At 42.5% G+C, this 18,513-nt stretch overlaps 1 pseudogene; it reads left to right on the plus strand.

Annotated features, from left to right (window-relative positions):
• The first annotated feature begins 209 nt into the window (after window positions 1-209).
• Window positions 210-1,968, plus strand: LOC107530061 (heat shock 70 kDa protein-like; annotated as a pseudogene).
• The last annotated feature ends 16,545 nt before the right edge of the window (window positions 1,969-18,513 follow it).

Here is an 18,513-nt window from a genome sequence, read left to right on the forward strand (position 1 = left end):
AACGGAACACAGCACCGCCTGAATGAGTTGTAAAACTGAATCCATTCATATTTGAGTTTGACCCACATAAGGACCAACATACAGTGAAAGGGAGGTGGCGGTTTCATGTGGAGGTTAACTGCAGGAGGCTGTTGTTGACATTGATTTTTTAAGAAACTATTTTCTGCCTCATTTCCTCCCTTTTCTTTCTTTAATCAATATGTCTGCCAATTGGTACTGAACTGGGTACCACCTATTCATGTGTAGGGGGTCTTCTGGCATGGAAAAATAGAAGTAATTGCCAATTATCAAGGCGACTGTACTAGGCCAAGTTATATAGCTTTCAGAAAGCGAACACCTCGCCAATGAGGCAGCGAAGAAGGGAGAGGTGATGAACCTTAGAAATATCGACTTGGCTGCCAAAGAGGCTGATCGGTTGCAAGCCTGACGATGCCACGGTTCAGTCAGAATAAAGCCCTGGCCTTTCCAAGTGATTTGGGAAAAGGGAAAGCCCAAAGAAACTGTGGAATATAAAGGGAGGAATATTTTTTCCTCAGAGGAGATCTCTTCCATGATTCTAAGCAAGATGAAAAAGTTTGCTGAAGCCTATTTAGGGGGAAAAAAGGTAGAAAATGCAGTAATTACTGTTCCAGCCTACTTAAATGATTCACGGTGTCAAGCCACCAAGGATGCAAGAAACATCACTGATCTGAATATCCAGAGACTCATTAAGGAGCCTACCACAGCAGCCATCATCTATGGCCTGGACCGAAACAACAAAAGAAGCAGCTTTAAAAAAGAGAAACATGCTGATCTTTGACTTGGGTAGTGGCACCTTTGACGTATCTAACCAAAATATCCAGGATGACACATTTGAAGTAAAATCCACGGCTGGTAACACCTACCTGAGTGGGGAAAACTTTGATAACCTGATGGGCGAGTTCAAATGCAAATACGAGAATGATACAGCTTCCAATAAGCGGGCAGCCTGTGCCTCCAGACTGCTTCTGAGAAGGCAAAATGTGTCTTGTTTCTTTTCTTAATAGATCTTTATTGATTTTAGAGCAAGACGAAGGGGGAGGGAGAGAGAGACAGAGAAACATCAACGATGAGAGAGTCATTGGTCGGCTGCCTCCTGCACCCCCCTGCTGGGGATGGGCCCTGACCCGGGCCTGTGCCCTGGCCCAGAATAGAATCGAGATCTCCTGGATCATGGGTCGATGCTCCACCACTGAGCCACGCCGGCCAGGCTATCTGGTTTCTTTTTTGAAAGCCAGGATTGAAATTGATTCATTCTTGAAGAATGTGGATTTCTACACTTCCATTTTCTGAGCCCACTTTGAGCAGCTCAGTACTTTTCTTTTCCAGTGGTACCTTGAAACTAGTAGAGAAATCTCTGAAGGATGCCAAACTTGACAGGAGCCAGATTAATGAAATTGTGCTAGTGGGTGGCTCCACTTGTATCCCAAAGGTTGAAAAATTGCTGAAAGATTTCTTGAATGGAAAGGAGCTCAACAAGACCATCAGCCCCGAGGAGGCAGTGACATGTGGCACAGCTGTACAAGCAGCGATGCTCCTGGGAAACGAATCAGAGCATGTACTGTGCCAGATCGCCGGCTCCCTCGTTACCCTGTTCTCCCTGGACATTGAAAGGGCAGGGAGGATGTGACATCCGTCATCCAGAGAAACACCGTGTTTCCATAAAGCAAACTCAGATGTTCACAACGTACTCTGACAACAGACTAGAAAAGGCTTTAACGAAAAGAAAGAAGCTGCTCGGCAAGCTCACGCTCCTGGGGTTCTCTCGCTTACTAATGCGACATCCCTAAACTACAGGTGACCTGTCACATAGACGCCAATAGCATTTTTGATGTAAGTGCTGCAGACAAGAGCACTGGCAGGAAGAACAAAATCAACGTCACCAATGGAGAGCGTTTCGGTAAACGGGATATGGACCAGATTGTGAAAGAAGCAGAGGATACGAATTAGAAAATGAAGTCAATGGACGCAGGCCTGGTGTGGATGGAGCGGGCTGACCGGGCATTCTTTGCAAAAACTTTCCTGGTCTCTGCAGCCTTTTCTGAAGTTTCTGCCGCAATATTTCATGCTTAGTTTGCAGCACCAATGTGTAGGGGAAAGGAGAGTCAAAACCTAGTTTAATGCTAAGAATTTGTAAGTTTATTCAACATTTTAATATTAATACTTCTATACTTTGTAGGTCTATGAACTTCAACACATTTTTTTCTTTGTTGTTGAAAGAATTACAGATGCCTCTTTTTCCCCCCTTCCCCTCCCCCTCCCCCTCCCCAGCCCACTCACCCACCCCACCTTCCCTCTGAAACGTCAGCACATTTTCTTAACACCTGAACTTTATGCATAGTCACTTATTTGGGAATCAGCACTTATAAAATATTTAAACACTTGATTTTGGTAATAAGAATGAGGTTGTGCTACCATCCCATGGTCTCACCATTTTAATAGCAATGACTGCTTGTGAGTAAATATCGTGGTCATAAACATGTATAAACTTTTTTCTAAATCCCCACCTGAGGATATGTTTTCATTGATTTTAGAGAGAAGGGATGGGAAAGAGAGGGAAGGAGAGAGAGAAACTTGATGTGAGAGAGAAACATCGACCTGTTTGCTCCCAAATGGGGAGCAAACCTGCAACATAGGTATGTGCCCTGATGGGGAATTGAACCCAAAACCTTTTTGGTGCACTGGGTGTCACTCCAACCAACCAAGCCACCCAGCCAGGGCTGTATAAACATTTTGTTCTACTCATCTATATACTACATTAGAGTTGACCTCTTTTAGTCCCATTTCTGTGTGTTTCTTCGAAAAGTCTTCATAACCCACTGCTGTCTGCATCTTTCAATTTACAGAAAAATTAAATCCTTCCCAGGTCCAAGTTGCTGTTTGCGATGTTGTCTTCTCCTTGTATGTTGCTTCACAAGGGCTGGAATGTTTTTTCTTATCACTGATTGCTCATACATTGACTTCTCAGTTAAATATGTAAAAACATCTGTTGTTTTAAGGAAGAAAAGATCTGTTTCTTGATCTTCTTAAACTCAACACAATTCCCATGAAAATAAGGTCGTGATGACAACTTATAATGAAGTCTATGACATTTGCGAGTTATAGGAAAGAAATATTTCTTTACGCATCAGAATTATGGTACCATAGTTTTACTGTCATTCTTAAGGGTAGGAGTATATTTAATTTACTTAAAACACAGAAAGCATATTAAGGAGGGGAGGGTGCTGACATTAGGAACATTTACAAAAGAATTAAAAGGAAACAATAAAGGAACACTGATTTTGGTTAGGTGAGATATATGATTTTCTGAAGTAGCTCAGAGCTTGCTTTCTTCTATGGGCTTAGAATACTGAAAGCAGAACTAACCATAGGTTAGAACCTAAGTCTAGAGAAGTGAGTATTTGGCTTCTTGGGTCAGTGGATGGTAATAAACATGTGCAAAAATCAAGGGGAGAAACATTCTACTTAAGGCAAACTCAGTTTTCTGATATATTAATGGTACATATTAATTTAGAGTACTGAATTAACAAGTCAGTCTTCGAATGAGATCAGTTTCCTTCAGCTCAGTTATCAAATTATTATCGAATATTCTATATGCAAGCACCTGAATGAAAGTACCGGGTTGGCCTTCCTGGAGCCCACATTTCAGGGAAGCAGAGAGCTGAACGTGTGGCCGAGGGCACCACAGTGGCTCCAGAGGAGGGGTCGGTCACCTTCCCCCTCCTTTCCAAGGATGGGCATGGGCTGGATGCTTAGGGTCTTAAGACTGGGTAGTTCGAGAATAGGAAGTTGTGAGGAGCGGTGGGCCAAGGGCCAACTAAGCAATGGTATCGGTGGTAGGAGATAAACTGTACAGGGCGAAATTAAGATGGGGTCTAAAGTCCGTGCAAATAGTAACTAGCAAGCCTCTGTGACAGGAAAGGCGAGGCCAAGCGTATGTCGCTGGGCTGGCCAAAGCTGGGAGGGAGCCCCCTGAAGCTGAGGGAGCAGGGAACGCCCCAGCCGCGGGAAGGGCCGTGTGAGCTTGCCAGGACGGCCTGCACGAAGCACCACAGCCTGGGCAGCCTGAACAACAGAAGTGTGTTTGCTCACAGCTCTGGAGGCTAGAAGTCTGAGATCAAGGTGTTAAGAGAGTCGTTTTTCTCTGAGGGTCACGAGGGAAGGGTCTTTTTCAGGACCCCCTTCTTGGCTTATAGATGGTCATCTTCTCCCTGTGTCTTCACATGGTCTTCCTTCTGAATGTGTCTGTGTCCTAATCTCTTCTTATAAGGACACCAGCCGTATTGCATTAGCACCTACCCTAATGACCTCATTTTAACGTAATTACTTGTGTAAAGATCCTGTCTCCGAATATGGTCACGTTCTGACATAGTTGGGGTTAGGACTTCAACATATGGATTGGGGGGGAAGACACAGTTCAGCTTATAACAAGCGCCTGGGGTTTTATAAACCTCACCTCCTTCTCTAGGTAAATCCTGAGCTCTGAGCCAGATAAAAATGACCAACAAGACAAGTCTTGCTCTTAGAGTGCTCACTACCTATGGGGTAGGGTTTGGCTACTCACTCTCCCTTGGCATGAGTCAGGGTTTGCAGAACTGAGAGATTGGAATAAGCCTAGAAAAATAAATGAAAAGATTTGGAGAGGATGTGCTGGGACAACTCAAGCAGAAGAAAAGGGGGGCGGGTGAGGGAGGGTGCAAAAGCTTATTTGTAGGTGCAGAATTCAGACAGCATCAGTGGTGGACTCATACAAGCCTAAGAATCATTACCAGGGAGACGTCTCAAATATAAACATAACTATACATTTACATCACTTTCAATGAAAATGAGCCTTTGTCTGACTTTAGTTGTTGCTAAAAAGTAGACACATTGCGTTGATGACAGCTTTTTTGGGGACATGAAATATATACAAAACTAACAGGATACTAGTGTTTATCCATCTGTCTTATGTGAATTTAGTGGTATTTAGAACTAAATGGTTTTCCAGAATCTCACAATAGGAACATAGTTTCGCTCAAGAGGCGGGAATGAATAACCACTGTAGTATTCCATAAAAGAGGGCCTGAGCCAGTATTTTGAAGCTATGGGCAGCTATTTCTGCACTGAGAAAAAAATACTATGCTGGCCATAGCGGTTGCTGTATGAGAAGTCATATGTAACAGCAGATCCTTACAGAGCACTGTGTGCCGAGCACCACTTTTATAAATATACGTATGTACATATGTACACACACGCACACACACGAATTTGATCCTCACTAAAGCTCTATGAGATAAATACCTTTATTCTTCATTTTACAGATGAGGAAACCACACAGAGAGGTTAGGTAACTTGCCCCAAATTATACAACTGGTGAGTGTTAGAGCTGGGATTTGAACCGAGGCAGTGCCTCCTTAGAAGTATCTCGGTCGCTTAATCCTTGCCCCCCCCCCCACACACTTAGAAACACACGCATAGGACTGGAAGCCTGTCCCTTTATGCCCAGCTCGTGCCCTAGACGGGGCTCTCTGTTAGCGTGTGTGCTTCTCATTGACTGATATGTTTGTTTGTTTTAATTTTTTTTTTAAATATATCTTTATTGATTTCAGAGAGAGGAAAGGAGAGGGAGAGAGAGAGACACATGGACTGGGTGCCCCCACACGTGCCCTGACCGCGGCCGGGCATCGAGCCTGCCGCCGAGGTAGGTGCCCTTGGGCGGAATCGAACCCGGGCCCCTTCAGTCTGCGGGCCGATGCTCCAGCCACTGAGCCAAACCAGCCAGGGCTGTGTTTTGTTTTAAAATTGTGCTTCACGTATCTCCCAGAGAACCCTGTTGACCTCTTCCTCTGCTGCCCTGGCGCCAAAGCCCTGCGGCTGTCTCCTGCCCTGTGGGTGGTAGGCATTCGCTGCCAACGCTTCTCGTCTCCTGCCCGTATCTTCTGGATCAAATTCATGGGGCGCTGCCCACCTACAGAAATCCAGCTACTGCCCGGCCGGGTGAGCATCGACCTCGGACCCGGGAGACCTCGGTCTGATTCGGGTCAGGGCACAGGCCCGGGGTGCGGGCTCCATCCCCAGCAGGAGGTGTGCAGGGGGCAGCCGATCAGTGACTGTCATCATTGATGTTTCTCCCTCTCTCTCTCTCTCTCCCTCTCTCTGAAATCAATAAAGACATATTTTTTAAAAAATCCAGCTACTTTCCCATCCCTTTCAGTTGGTGCCATACCCCAATAGTTATATCTGTTGGTCTTGGACTTAGGCATCACAGGAAAGGTATGTGGTGACTTGCATGAAGTGGAGGGGACAATGCACATGACACCATCCACAAAGATCAGCAGAGAGGAAGTCTGGGTATTGTAAAGTGACTCACCTGGAATATTATTCCCATATCAAGAGTTGAACTCGTTTCTCATTTATTAAGTGCTACTTCATTTCAATCCATTGAGTAAAATAGTAATAAAGTAATAAAATACAACATTTCCACTTCACTATCCTTAGCAATGGCTTTTAAATTTTATGGTTGGTTATATTCCAGTACCTGCCCTTAAATACTGAGAATGCAGCCTATCATAGTCCATATTACAGTGGTTAAGTCCTACCTTACTTATGGATATTGGCTATAAAATTGGCCTTACTGAAATATTCGACCACTTTATGTCCCCATAGTCTTTCTCTGCATCTTGAGGGGGTGTGGTATTTCTAAATGAGCCACAGCAAATCAAAATGACTAATATGACAGTTTTAAGACAAAGAAGGAAAAACAATCTGTAATGTCTTCTACCAGTAGTTCATTGAGAGCAGTTTGGCACCTTTTGGCCTAGACATTGGATTCCTCACATTTAAATTTATGTTAAGAAAGCTAATCCAGACTGAGAAAGACTATCTCTCACTAAAATAGTATTTAGTAGCATGTTATTTATTTTAATACCCATCTACAGAAAGAAAAAACACACACACTTAAATGCTCAGTGATAGAATGATAGTCAAGTAAATTAGTCTCCACTAGATAAAATATTGACTATTAAAAATGGTAAATATGGATCCTATTTTATTACAGGAGTCAGTAAATTATGACTCAGTTGGGCCAAATCCATCTCACTGCTCTTTTTTGTAAATAAATTTTATTCGAAGACCGCAGGGCCATTTCTTACTCTATCTTCTATGCAGAGGTGAGTAGCTGTTGCTAGCGCAGGTGGCTAGTTAGGGAAGGGAGCAAATGGAATCACATATTCAGCCTGATTCGCTAGGAAGCCACAGCACTCGCAGGCTCCTCAGGGGACAGCTGTGTCCTCCCCTGAGGGGTGCAGTCCCCAAACCGGCCAGATTGCCGAGGGAGGAGGGCCCAGCATAGACCTGCGAAGAGCCAGGAAAGAGGCCGGTGCGTTTGAAAGAAAGCCCGCTCTCTCCCAGGGCCAAGGCAGTAAAATCAAACCCCAGCAGAGGCCCGCCCAGGGGCCGCCTTAGCTCCTGCGTTTGCTCTTTCGCGGCCCCTCTCCCTGAAGCAGCCTGTGGCTCCCGGCGTCGGCCTGGGGCGGTGCTGGGCTCCGGGCGCAGGGCGATGGCACTGCAGCGCTGGATGCTGACCCTCCCCTCCTGGTGGGCACTCACGCTGTCCAGGCCCAGGGCACCTTCCATAGCAAGACCGAGCTAAGCTGCCTGGTAGTGGATGAGACCCTGGGCACCTGGGGTCAGCCCTTTGTTTTCACTCCAGTAAATCTTACCCTACACCTCACCCTCCAGTGCGTGGGTCTTTAAAATGCATTTCTTGTGACTCAGTGGAAGAACTGTATTTCCTGTGGCAACGCTCTGACAAAGACTGTATGGTCGCAAAGCTTAAAATAATTAGTACATGGACCTTTCCAGGAAGACTTTCCAAACTGCTGACTTAGAAGATACTTATGAAAGGAAAGCAAAACCCTAAATCGCATATTCAGTGGATTATAACTAAAATTTATGCTGTATGCACACATACATGAAAAAAATATGTTCAGACAACATGCAAATAAATAAATTGAACAGACATTGATATGGCTGGATTATAGAGGTGAAATAAGGTGACTTGTTTTCCCAAATCCTTTTGATGTTCCTGTTTCAAATGACTAAACCAACATTTTAAAACTTGAATGTGTCCCTCTAGGCCAGAGTACTACGGCGAAAGGAATGTCAATATGCCGGCCTGTGGAGAGTGCGCAGGGAATGGCCCCTGCCTTTTCGGCGCTGGTGGCCTAGCACTGTTGGCCTGTGCCACTGACAGTGTTGCTTATCTGCTTTCAGCGGACAGTTCTTTCTCTGCTGCATCCCTGGACTCTTAGCAATTAAAGGGTTGAGTAGAGCACTGATGACAGGGAAAGTGTGCTCTGTTCTTCTGTTCTCACAGCCCAGCAGTACTGGAAGTAGCGAGATAATTGATTTGACTTTACACTCCACTGGCGCTTAAAAAAGTGGTACTTGCTCTTGGAACCTCTCAAGGCTTGAGCCAGTCTACAAATTAGAGAAACCAAACTAATAAGGGGTCTGTTAATCTTTAAAGAGAACAGATCAAGAGCATGTGAACATAGTAGTTACCCCCAGTGACATGCACAAGGCTCTTCATGTTAACCTCAGAATAGTGCTGTCCTCTCTATGGCCAAGAGGAGGATACTAGAGTTGTAAGGTTCCAAACTGAGGAGAGACCTCTGCTAAAGCAGTCAATTCCTAGACCTCACCTTCCCAGCTGGAGAACGAGGCCGGCCTCAGATGGGTGCTTCTCAGCTGTGGCCACAGTAGAATCATTTGGCAGAGGGGAGGAGAGGCGGGAGGAGGAATTGGGGCACCTTATACCATATATTCCTTAAAATCCATTTGGATGACTCTGATGTGCATCCAGGGTAAATGGTTGGGCTAAATGATCCCTAAATTTTTTTGTAATTGTGTTTGAAATCTGTGTATCTGTATATATACAGACATGCGTATACACATGTTGTGGGGATATATGTTTTATTTTGTCATCAAATGGTGGTCACAAGCTACGAAAACAAATTATTATTTGAATTATATAGCTGCCATTTCTTGAACTCCTGTATATGCCAGATACTTGCTAAAAGCTCTTATTTTTTAAAGCAAAAATTCTCTGCAAATCAAAACCACAGTGAGATATCACCTCATATTGTTAGGATATCTGTTATTAAAAAGACAAGCAATAACAAATGCTGGCGAGGATGTGGAGAAAAGGGAACCCTAGTGCACTGTTGGTGCGAGTATAAATTGGTACAGCAACTATGAAAAACAGTATGGAAGTTCCTCAAAAAATTAAAATACAGGATGTGGTCACAACTTTACAAAAAACTAATTCAGTGAACTCAGTGGGGAGAAATCACACCTAGTTCCTGAGCATCCTAAAGGTTAGTATCCAGTCACTACATCTGTGTTTCTAGTTATCCTTCTACTGGTGGTTGTACAGTTGTGACTTCGCAAAGCATTTTGTTTTCACTTCTCTTACACATTTACATACTTAATACATTTTAACTTTTCAGAATGAAGTGCCAGGTACTGCAAAGAAGTTGAGGATTCAGAAAGAAATAAAATAACAGTGTTTGCTGTTAAGAAAAGAGATTGCTTCAGACTTCTTAATAACATCATATATAACAGGTAATCCAGTATACCTGGAATTAATAGAGAAAACTCTGGTACTCAAAAATGCCTCTAATATTCATGCCCAAATCAGCAACATTTATATTACAATCCTCTTTTTAGGTAAATTTCATGATAGATATATTATGACCATAAGCCTACAATCAGCACAATACTTTAGTCCAAACATACTTTGATCTAGGTAGAACCAACATGATTTCAGAAAATCTATTCACTCCAGCCAAAAAATCAATACATTTGTGGCAATTCAATGAAATATTGCCAAATCTAGAATAGTTCACATAATAAATACAGGATGTGGTCACAACTTTCCAAAAAACAGATTTGGTGAATTCAGTGGAGAGAAAAAGAGAAATCATACCTGGTTCCTTAGCATCCTAAAGGTTAGCAGCCAGCGAACACATCTGTGTTTCTAGTTATCCTTCTACTGGCAGTTGTACTGTTGTGAAATGAAACAAAAAATTATAATGAGCTTAATTATTCCATTATCATTGTCTCTTCTTTCATCGAGAACCCCTAAGAGGCTATTAAAGATACCTTGAGTTACTATATTAAAAAGAAAAACAGTTGGTAAGATGCCAGGTGCTAGAGTACTGGGTCAAGGATTTTCTCCCTGATCAAAGCCTGCTTTTTATTGGCATGGCACATAGTTGCTTGGGTTGATCTCTTTTTGTGAGACCTCTTCCTCCTGTGATTCATCTTTTCCCATTAAGAAAACAAGTAAGTGAACCTGGGCTAATGATGAAGTAACCCTATAAGTTACCCTTTTAGATGGGACCCTTTCGAGAGTGAGAGTGTGACTTCGTAATAGTGATGCTGGGATGGCAGGCATGCACTGGAACACAGGGTCACGCCCTCTCATGGACATCACCATGAAAATACTGTTTGCTGCATTGGAATTTTAATGCAAAATTAAAATGTACCTAAAGTTGTCCTCAGTTCTAGTTCAACCAGCATTTATTAACTGCCTCCTCTGTGCTAGGGTCTGTGATGGATGTTATGTGCAGTATTGAAGGTTGGCTACAGTATTGAGGACAAGCACAAAGCTGGCTAGACAGGGACATAAATGCCCACCCCTAATGTAATTTGGGTGGTAGTTAAGATATGAGCGTTCCCTGGGAGTACAGTGCAGATGATAAATTGTGATCTGTATTTTGGATGGAGGAAGGGAGGATTATGGAGGACTTGAAATCTTTGAGCTAAACCTTGAAGGATGAAGTTTTGATTGAATGTAGAACATTTAAGAACAAGAGGGCAAAGCCTGTGTAATGACACTTGGGTGTGGAAGTGCATGTGATTTAGGAGACAGTAGAGTAGGTTGGTGTGGCTGGAATGTAAAGAGCACAGGAGACTAAAATAACAAATGAGGCCTGAAAAGCCAGTTATGAGCAAGCTTATGAGGGCTTTATCACCTTAAAGGCCTCTCCATAAGAAGGAAAACCAAAAATTTCTTAAATAAGCCACTCAAAAAGAGAATCAGATAACATGAGTAAAGCAAATTTCAATCTTTTCTCCACGCATCGTATCTTCACAAACGTTTTCATTCATTAAACCGGTATTACTCAGAGTGTGGTCCTCGGAGTAGCAATGTAAGCATCACTTGCAAACTGATCACAAATGCAAATTCATGGCCGCCAACCCGAACTCTTGAATCCAAAATCTCTTGTGATGAGATTCAAAAAACTGTTTTAACTAGCTCCCCAAGGGGATTCTTATGCTCATTAAAGTTTGAGAACTGCGGCATTAAACATTTATCGGGCGCCTCTTTGCTGTCAGCTGCTGTGTTGGACACTGGAGATACAGAGTTGACTTGAATTAGGTACAGTCTCAACCCTTGACGGTTGAACAATACAACTAAATGAAAACCTCCTGTATCAGAAGCAAGCCACAGACTGATGAAATTGTCGGCTAGGATATAATGCTTTACTGCTAAGTGTTCCATGACCCCGATACTAAGAATTCAAGATACATTCCAGAATTGTCCAGGGAAACATAGAAATCTTAGCATCTAAAGCAAGCATTTGTTTCACTTTGTATAGGTTTTTAATATAGCTGAATTCGTTTTCAGAGGTAGTTCAAATTCTAGTGAGGAATTTGAAGAAAGCTATACTTTTTAGGTTTTCTCATTTTAATAACTTTGTTTACATTTCCTGCTTTTATCATATGCTCATCCATTCAGAGATATTTAAGCACTTGATAATCCTTAGCCATGGCAATTACTATTTTTTATTATCAAATAGTTCAAGGGTACTGAATTACCCATGTACCTATCATGCAGATTTAACCTGTTGCCATTTTGTTAGATGTAATAAATATTTTACTGCATATCATATCAGAGACCAAGAAGTATAGAGAGAATAGATTAGAGGAGTGATTTTTGAGAAGGATCTAAGACCTGGCTATTTTCCAGATTTTATGACAGTCATGAATCCTTGAATATAGGAGACAACAGATATACATAGCAGGAGATGTGAAAAGAAATACGATGTTGTGAGACTACAGAAAACCAAGAAAATGAGACGGGATAATGTTTCCCTGAGAGTTGAGAGAAAATCATCATCATCATCGAATTGTGTATATCTTATATGAGTGTGGGAAAAATAAAGGCATGAAAAACAAACAAAGCGGAGAGCATACTTACAAATGGCCTTCACTGAAGGAAGGTCTGAAGAATTTATCCACATGGAAGAAAGACTCCAGAAGGAAAATCTGAGATGCAGGAAAGAATGGTGAATAAATAAATTAGGACACAAATAGATAAAACTAAATTAAAGGTGTCTGTATGAACCATAAAATATTACTATAAAATGTTTAATATATACTAATATTATTACAATTTAGTTATATGTGGCATTGTGATTTCTCCTTTATATCAAGAGAGGTTTAAGAGTGTTATGGTAAAGCCCTGATTTTTTTTCCCTTTTTTTTTTTATGATGCAAGTACCTGACTTAAGCTTTGATTGCCCAGGCGTGCACTTCAAAGAGGCATCCACTTCAAAGATTACTATCTGGAATAAATGTGTCCAACACCAATATGTGAGTCTGTCTGTGTGCACTGGTGGGAAGAAATGAGCGAGTAGGGTGTTGCTGTGGACAAAGAATTTATTATTATAGGACGGGCCAATCTGCAAGGCTGGGGAGCTCGTGCTCTAAATGACCGGACTCCCTGATGGCACGTAGGTTACAGATGACAAAGGGAAAAATGACAAGACACTGGGGGTTGGGGGCTCGGGGGCGGGTCAGGAGCTGGTCGGTTGGAGGAGAGGTAAGGGTAAGAAATCATTTCTTCAGGCCTTGGGGAAAGCCCTGAGGTCTGCTGTGGTTTCATGGAAAAGTCCCCAGGGCTTGTTCCACCTGAGCACTCAGGAACCGAAACACGATTTAGGTCAAGGTGTTACCTTTGGTGGGGAAAACATTTTGATGGTCGCCAGACTGTGTGGGGGGGACTGGGTGAAAAAGGTGACGGGATTGAGAAGTGCAAATAGTCCTAGGGAAGTGAAGCGCAGCACAGGGAACGCGGTCAGTGGTATTGTGGTAACTGCGTACGGTGCCAGGTGGGTACTGGACTTATCGGGGCTGTCACTTTGTAAGTTATACGAGTATCTAATTACTATGTCGTACAGCTGAAACTAATATAATATTGAATGTCAGCTGTAATTGAAATACTTTTCAAAATTAAAAAAAATGTTATTGTTTGCCGGCCAGGAGCGGGAGTGTGAGGGGTCCCGCTAATGTAGGCATGGGGCCTACACGTAGGGCAGGGGACAGGGAGAGAAGGCGAGATGAATGGGGAAGGGGAGCAAAGGACAAATAGCCAGCAAATTTTATGAGATGTGACACTACGTGATTTAAATATGTTCGAATTTTGCTCAAAAAGTAATATATGTTTTGTGTCAGTCATGAGTCAAGGAGGAAAACAGCAATCACTCGCAGTGTTCTGCAAAGAGAAAATGTAATACAGAGAGTTGGTTACCAGGCGGCCTCAGCTCAGGGCAACCAAACGGGAAAGTGGAACGATCGAGAAATTAGCAAGAGCCGGAGCCGCATCCCCTCCGAGTCTGCGGAGTAACAAGAGCAGGGATGTTCTCAGAAACCGGCAACCAGACCATGCGGAGGAAGCTATGCTGCTCTGCCAAGGACAGAGATTCCTGATTTCATTAAGTTGTATCTGTTTCTGTGAATGCTCTTTATGTAAATTATTTGTATTTGGTATTTATATTTTCACAGCTTCTCTGGCTCGTATTTCCCTTTCATATTTTTGTTTCATCTCAAACTTTGAGCTGTTTTACTTTTTAGCACGTCTTTTCAAGTAGCCTACAACTGTATATTGTGTTATTTTAATCTGCTATGATGGTCTCTATCTTTCAGTGGGTGAATCCCATCCCATCCCATTTATTTGATTGCTATTATTTTCAGATTTTTTTTCTTATTACAAACGTTACATGGTCAAATGCAAAGATCAAAAGCTTTGCATTTTTGTCTCAGCCTGAGAGAGTATTCAGTGATGGCTTTACTATGCACATGAGAGGCTATAATTTGCTTTTAGGCAGATCTGACTTCATTTAGAATTAAAGTAAAAGAAAGACCTATAGAAATTTAATCATAAATCCTTGTTATGCTTTGATCTGTTGGGCAGAATGGTTCATGGTGAGTTTGGATTTTATTCTAAGTGTAGTGGGCATCTCGTTAGAATAGATGAGAATGTGGAAATGACAAGTTCTGGTTTGAAAGAGAAAAGGATCAATCTGGCTGAAGCATCAGTAGGCTGTGGGGCTAGAACGGAAGCAGGGACACCAATGCTAAAGGGAACACCACAGGCCCCAAATGGGGTCACCTGTGCTAAAGCCCATGATACTGAACATACACTTAATACCTGACCTAATTGAAGTGTTAACTTTCTCTGTGAATGTATTAATTGGTAATACTGGAATTTTCTGTGAGTACCAATGAGGTAATCTGTCACATGTGCCCTCTCCATCGCCCAAAGAAAACGGAGGCAATCTGCCCGATAAGACCCCTGCCTACGGTAAGGTAACCTTGCCTCAAGCCGTCTTTTCTTTTCATAATAACTTTCCTGTCCCGCCCAGTGTCTGCCTCGAAAAGCCTTCCACATTGCACGGCTTCTCAGGGCCCCTCTCTGCTTTCTCAATGGGGCGCTGCCCATTCGTGAATAGCTCAGTAAAGGCAATGAGATCTTCTCCTTTACCTAATTAAAATTTTGTTCTTCAACACCATGTATTTGCTGATGGAAGAAAAGTGATGAATTAAGGCAGGTATTTAGGTTTGAACAATTGGATTAAAAGTGGTACTATTGCCTGGCCCGTGTGGCTCAGTGGTCGAGCATCGACCTAGGAACCAAGAGGTCACAGTTCAATTCCTGGTCAGGTCACATGCCAGGGTTGGGGCTCCATCCCCAGTAGGGGGCATGTAAGAGGCAGCTGATTGATGATGTTTCTATCTCATCTCATTGATGTTTCTATCTCTATTCTTCTCCCTTCCTCTCTCTCTAAAAGTCAATAAAAACATATATTTTTTAAAAAGTGGTACTATTTACTGAGATATGGGTCAGGTAGAAGAACCTCATAAGTTTAGTTTTGGACATGCTAAGTTTGGTTGATTGATATATTTAGTCAATAAATATTTATTTAGTAGCTACTCTGTGTCAAGGACTATTTTAAATGCTTGGCAGACAGCATAAATGAAACTGACCCCCTCGCCCCCCCACAAAATCCTTGCCCTCATAGATATTTCATTATAATTGTAGAATATCATCAAAAAGCAGTAAACATTATAAATAAATGCAATGGGGGAAAATCAAAATATGGAGGGGGCAGTGAAGGGTTGTTAGTGGTAGTGGATCATATGTGCTTGCTACGTGTCATTGAAAAGGTGAATTTGAGAAAATAAAATCAACACAAAAGAGTCCAAGCTGCGCACCTCTGGTAGAGTCAAATAAGTAGAGACGAGGTTGAATCTTTGTGGTGTGATTATTAATCAGAGAGCTGGCATCCGAGAGAGTGGCAGGGGTAACGCCCTGAAAAGACCACTCTGACATTTCATTTCAAACAAGCTCTTACATAGGGTTCGTGGGTGAGAAAAAATCTAAAGTTAGTGAATTCCCAGGATCTGCCTTCTATCATTGTCCTTGTCAAAATTAGCTCTCAGCCATTCGTATTCCTTCAGGCATGTCCTGTCCTTGGTCTGCTCTCAAAATGTATCTTCTTTCTGAGTGATGGAGCCACCTGGACTTCAAGGTTGATTTGTCTTTATGTCTCTCTGTTTTCCTCTCACACTGCATCCTCCACAGTTTCCCGGGGTCTGTGAGAAAACCTCTCATCAATAGTAAGGTGAATAATTATTAAACAACTGTGGTTCTATTCCTATTATGTGCTCTTCCCCCAGCAGAAAGACTTGATGGGGGTGACGGAATTAGCAATGCACTTATCCAGAAGAAGGGGTTTCCAAGGGGAAGGATCAACAAATGCAAAGTCCCTAAGGCACAAATGTGAATAGAAATGTTGAGGCAAAAAAAATAAATAAATACTATTATGCTTCAAGCAGAGTTATCAATGGGAAAAGCATTAGGAAATGAGGTCAGAGGTGGAACTGGACTGTGTCTATCTGGCTATGGATGTATTTGGCTTTTACTCTGAGCCCTGACTTGGGAAGCAATTGAGGATTTATTTTTTAACTAGAGGCATAACATGATCTGATTTATGTAATATCAAGGTCATTCTGGCTGCTGTTTTGAGAACTGTCTGTAGGGGGAAAGGGTGGAAACAGGGAGAACAGTTAAGAGGGTTTTGCAGTGAATCAGACATGAGATTATGGCAGCTTGGAAAAGCACTGTGAGGTGCTGACGGAATAGATAGATTAGAAAGAGGATAGATGATGATAGATGATAGATAGGTAGATAGATGATAGATAGACAGATAGATAGAAATAGATGATAGATGATAGATGCTAGATAGATGATAGATAGATAGATGATAGATAGATGATAGATGATAGATGATAGATAGATGATAGATGAGGGGGGAGAGAGAGAGAGAGAGAGAGGGAGGGAGAGAGGAGAGGAGAGGAGAGAGATCAAGGATGGAGAGAGATCAAAGATGACTCCAAAGTGTTTGGTCTGAGCCTTGAAGTTTCTTCCCACTGTATGGGGAAGACAGGACGGAGGAAGCTTTGGTAGAACATCAGAAATGAAGCTGTGAGCACGCTCACTTTGGGATGCCAATTAGACAACCAGTGGAGATGTTGAGTAGGAAGTAAAATGTCCTGGTATGGAGTTAATGGCAGCAGTGTGCGTTGGTGACAGAAATTTGGGAGTTATCAACACACAGATGGTATTTAAAGCCAAGGGCAGAGTGCGGATAGAAGAGAGGCCAGCTCTGAGGGCTGATCCCTGGAGTGCAACAGTGTTAAAAGTACGAGGAGAAGCGAGGAGCTGGCGAGGGAAGCCTTAAGGCGCAGCTAGTCAGGAGAGAAACCCAGACTAGTTCCTGAAAGTGACGTGAAGAGGCACAATGAAAAAAGTGTGTGTGTGTGGGGGGGGTGCCATAGTCAGTGTGCCCGCAGGTCAACTAAGATGAAGACTGAAAATTGACCCTGCGATTTATAATGTGAAGGTTGTTTCTGAGCAGGATGAGGTCAGCTTGAGTGCAGGTGAGGGGGAAAGCCTGATTGTAGGGGATCTAAGCAGAGAAACCAGGGGATGAATTAGAGGTAGGATGTGTAGAGAGTTCTTTCCAAGGGTTTCCTGCAGATGGACGCATAGAAATGAGGAGAGAGATAGTTGGCAGAGGAATGAAGGTCAGAAGAAGTTTGTGTTGTTTGTAAAGTCAGATTAATGACAGTTTGTTCATTTATCAGCGGATGGGGATGGCTGAGTAGAAAGGGAAAAATGCGAGAAAAAGAGGGCAGAGCTGCTGGCGTGATGTCCTTTAGTAGGTAAGAAAGAATGAAATCTGGGCCACAAGTGGAGGTATTGGCTTTCTTTCTTTCTTAAAATATGTCTTTATTGATTTCAGAGAGAGGAAGGGAAAGGGAGAGAGAGAGAAACATCAATGATGAGAGAGTCATTGATCGGCTGCCTCCTGCACGCCCCCTGCTGGGGATCGAGCTGCAACCCGGGCCTGCGCCCCGACCAGGAATCGAACCCCGATCGCCTGGATCCTAGGTCGGTGCTCAACCGCTGAGCCACGCCAGGCCGGCCAGTATTGGCTTTCTTTTAGGGGTAAGGATATTTCATCTATAGCAACAAGTTCTTTTTAGATATGTTAATGGAGATGGAACTAAATCCATAAGAAAGTTATACCATTAAAAAGTTCCCAAATGTTTCATCACATGGTCTGCTCTGAAATGCCCCATGCCTACAATTGACTAGGGAGAGTCTAGATTTTAGAGAAGGTAGCTGGAGGCCTAATTAGCCCGTAAGAACATACTGGGTACATTATGAGGAGATTGCTGATTGAAGTGGCTGGAGTGGAGGGGTGACTCCCCGCAACACTCTGCTTGCAGTCCTAGAATTTCAACTTCTGATTATTCCTTCTATCGCAGGTAAGAGTGACAGTGCAGTTATTTTAAAGCATGAATCACTTCAATTAAATGTATTTAATGTTACATTAAGAAAATAATTTTAAAATTTGTGCTTTCATTTTCAGACTAAAGCCAGCAAAGCATTTTGTGACTTTTATAGCAAAACTATATTTCTTTTTCCTAGTGAATGAATGAACTTTCAGGCACATTTTATGTTCATCTCTTTTTATATTTTCTGTCACAGTATTAGCTCATTTAATTATTCACAAATATAACAATACAGCTATTTTAAACCTTGTAAATTAAACATGTAAATGGCCTAAGAGTTATGATCTGACATAGCAATTC

Source organism: Miniopterus natalensis, chromosome X (genome assembly GCF_054644295.1).
Source record: "Miniopterus natalensis isolate mMinNat1 chromosome X, mMinNat1.hap1, whole genome shotgun sequence".
In the NCBI taxonomy this organism is placed as follows: domain Eukaryota; kingdom Metazoa; phylum Chordata; class Mammalia; order Chiroptera; family Miniopteridae; genus Miniopterus; species Miniopterus natalensis.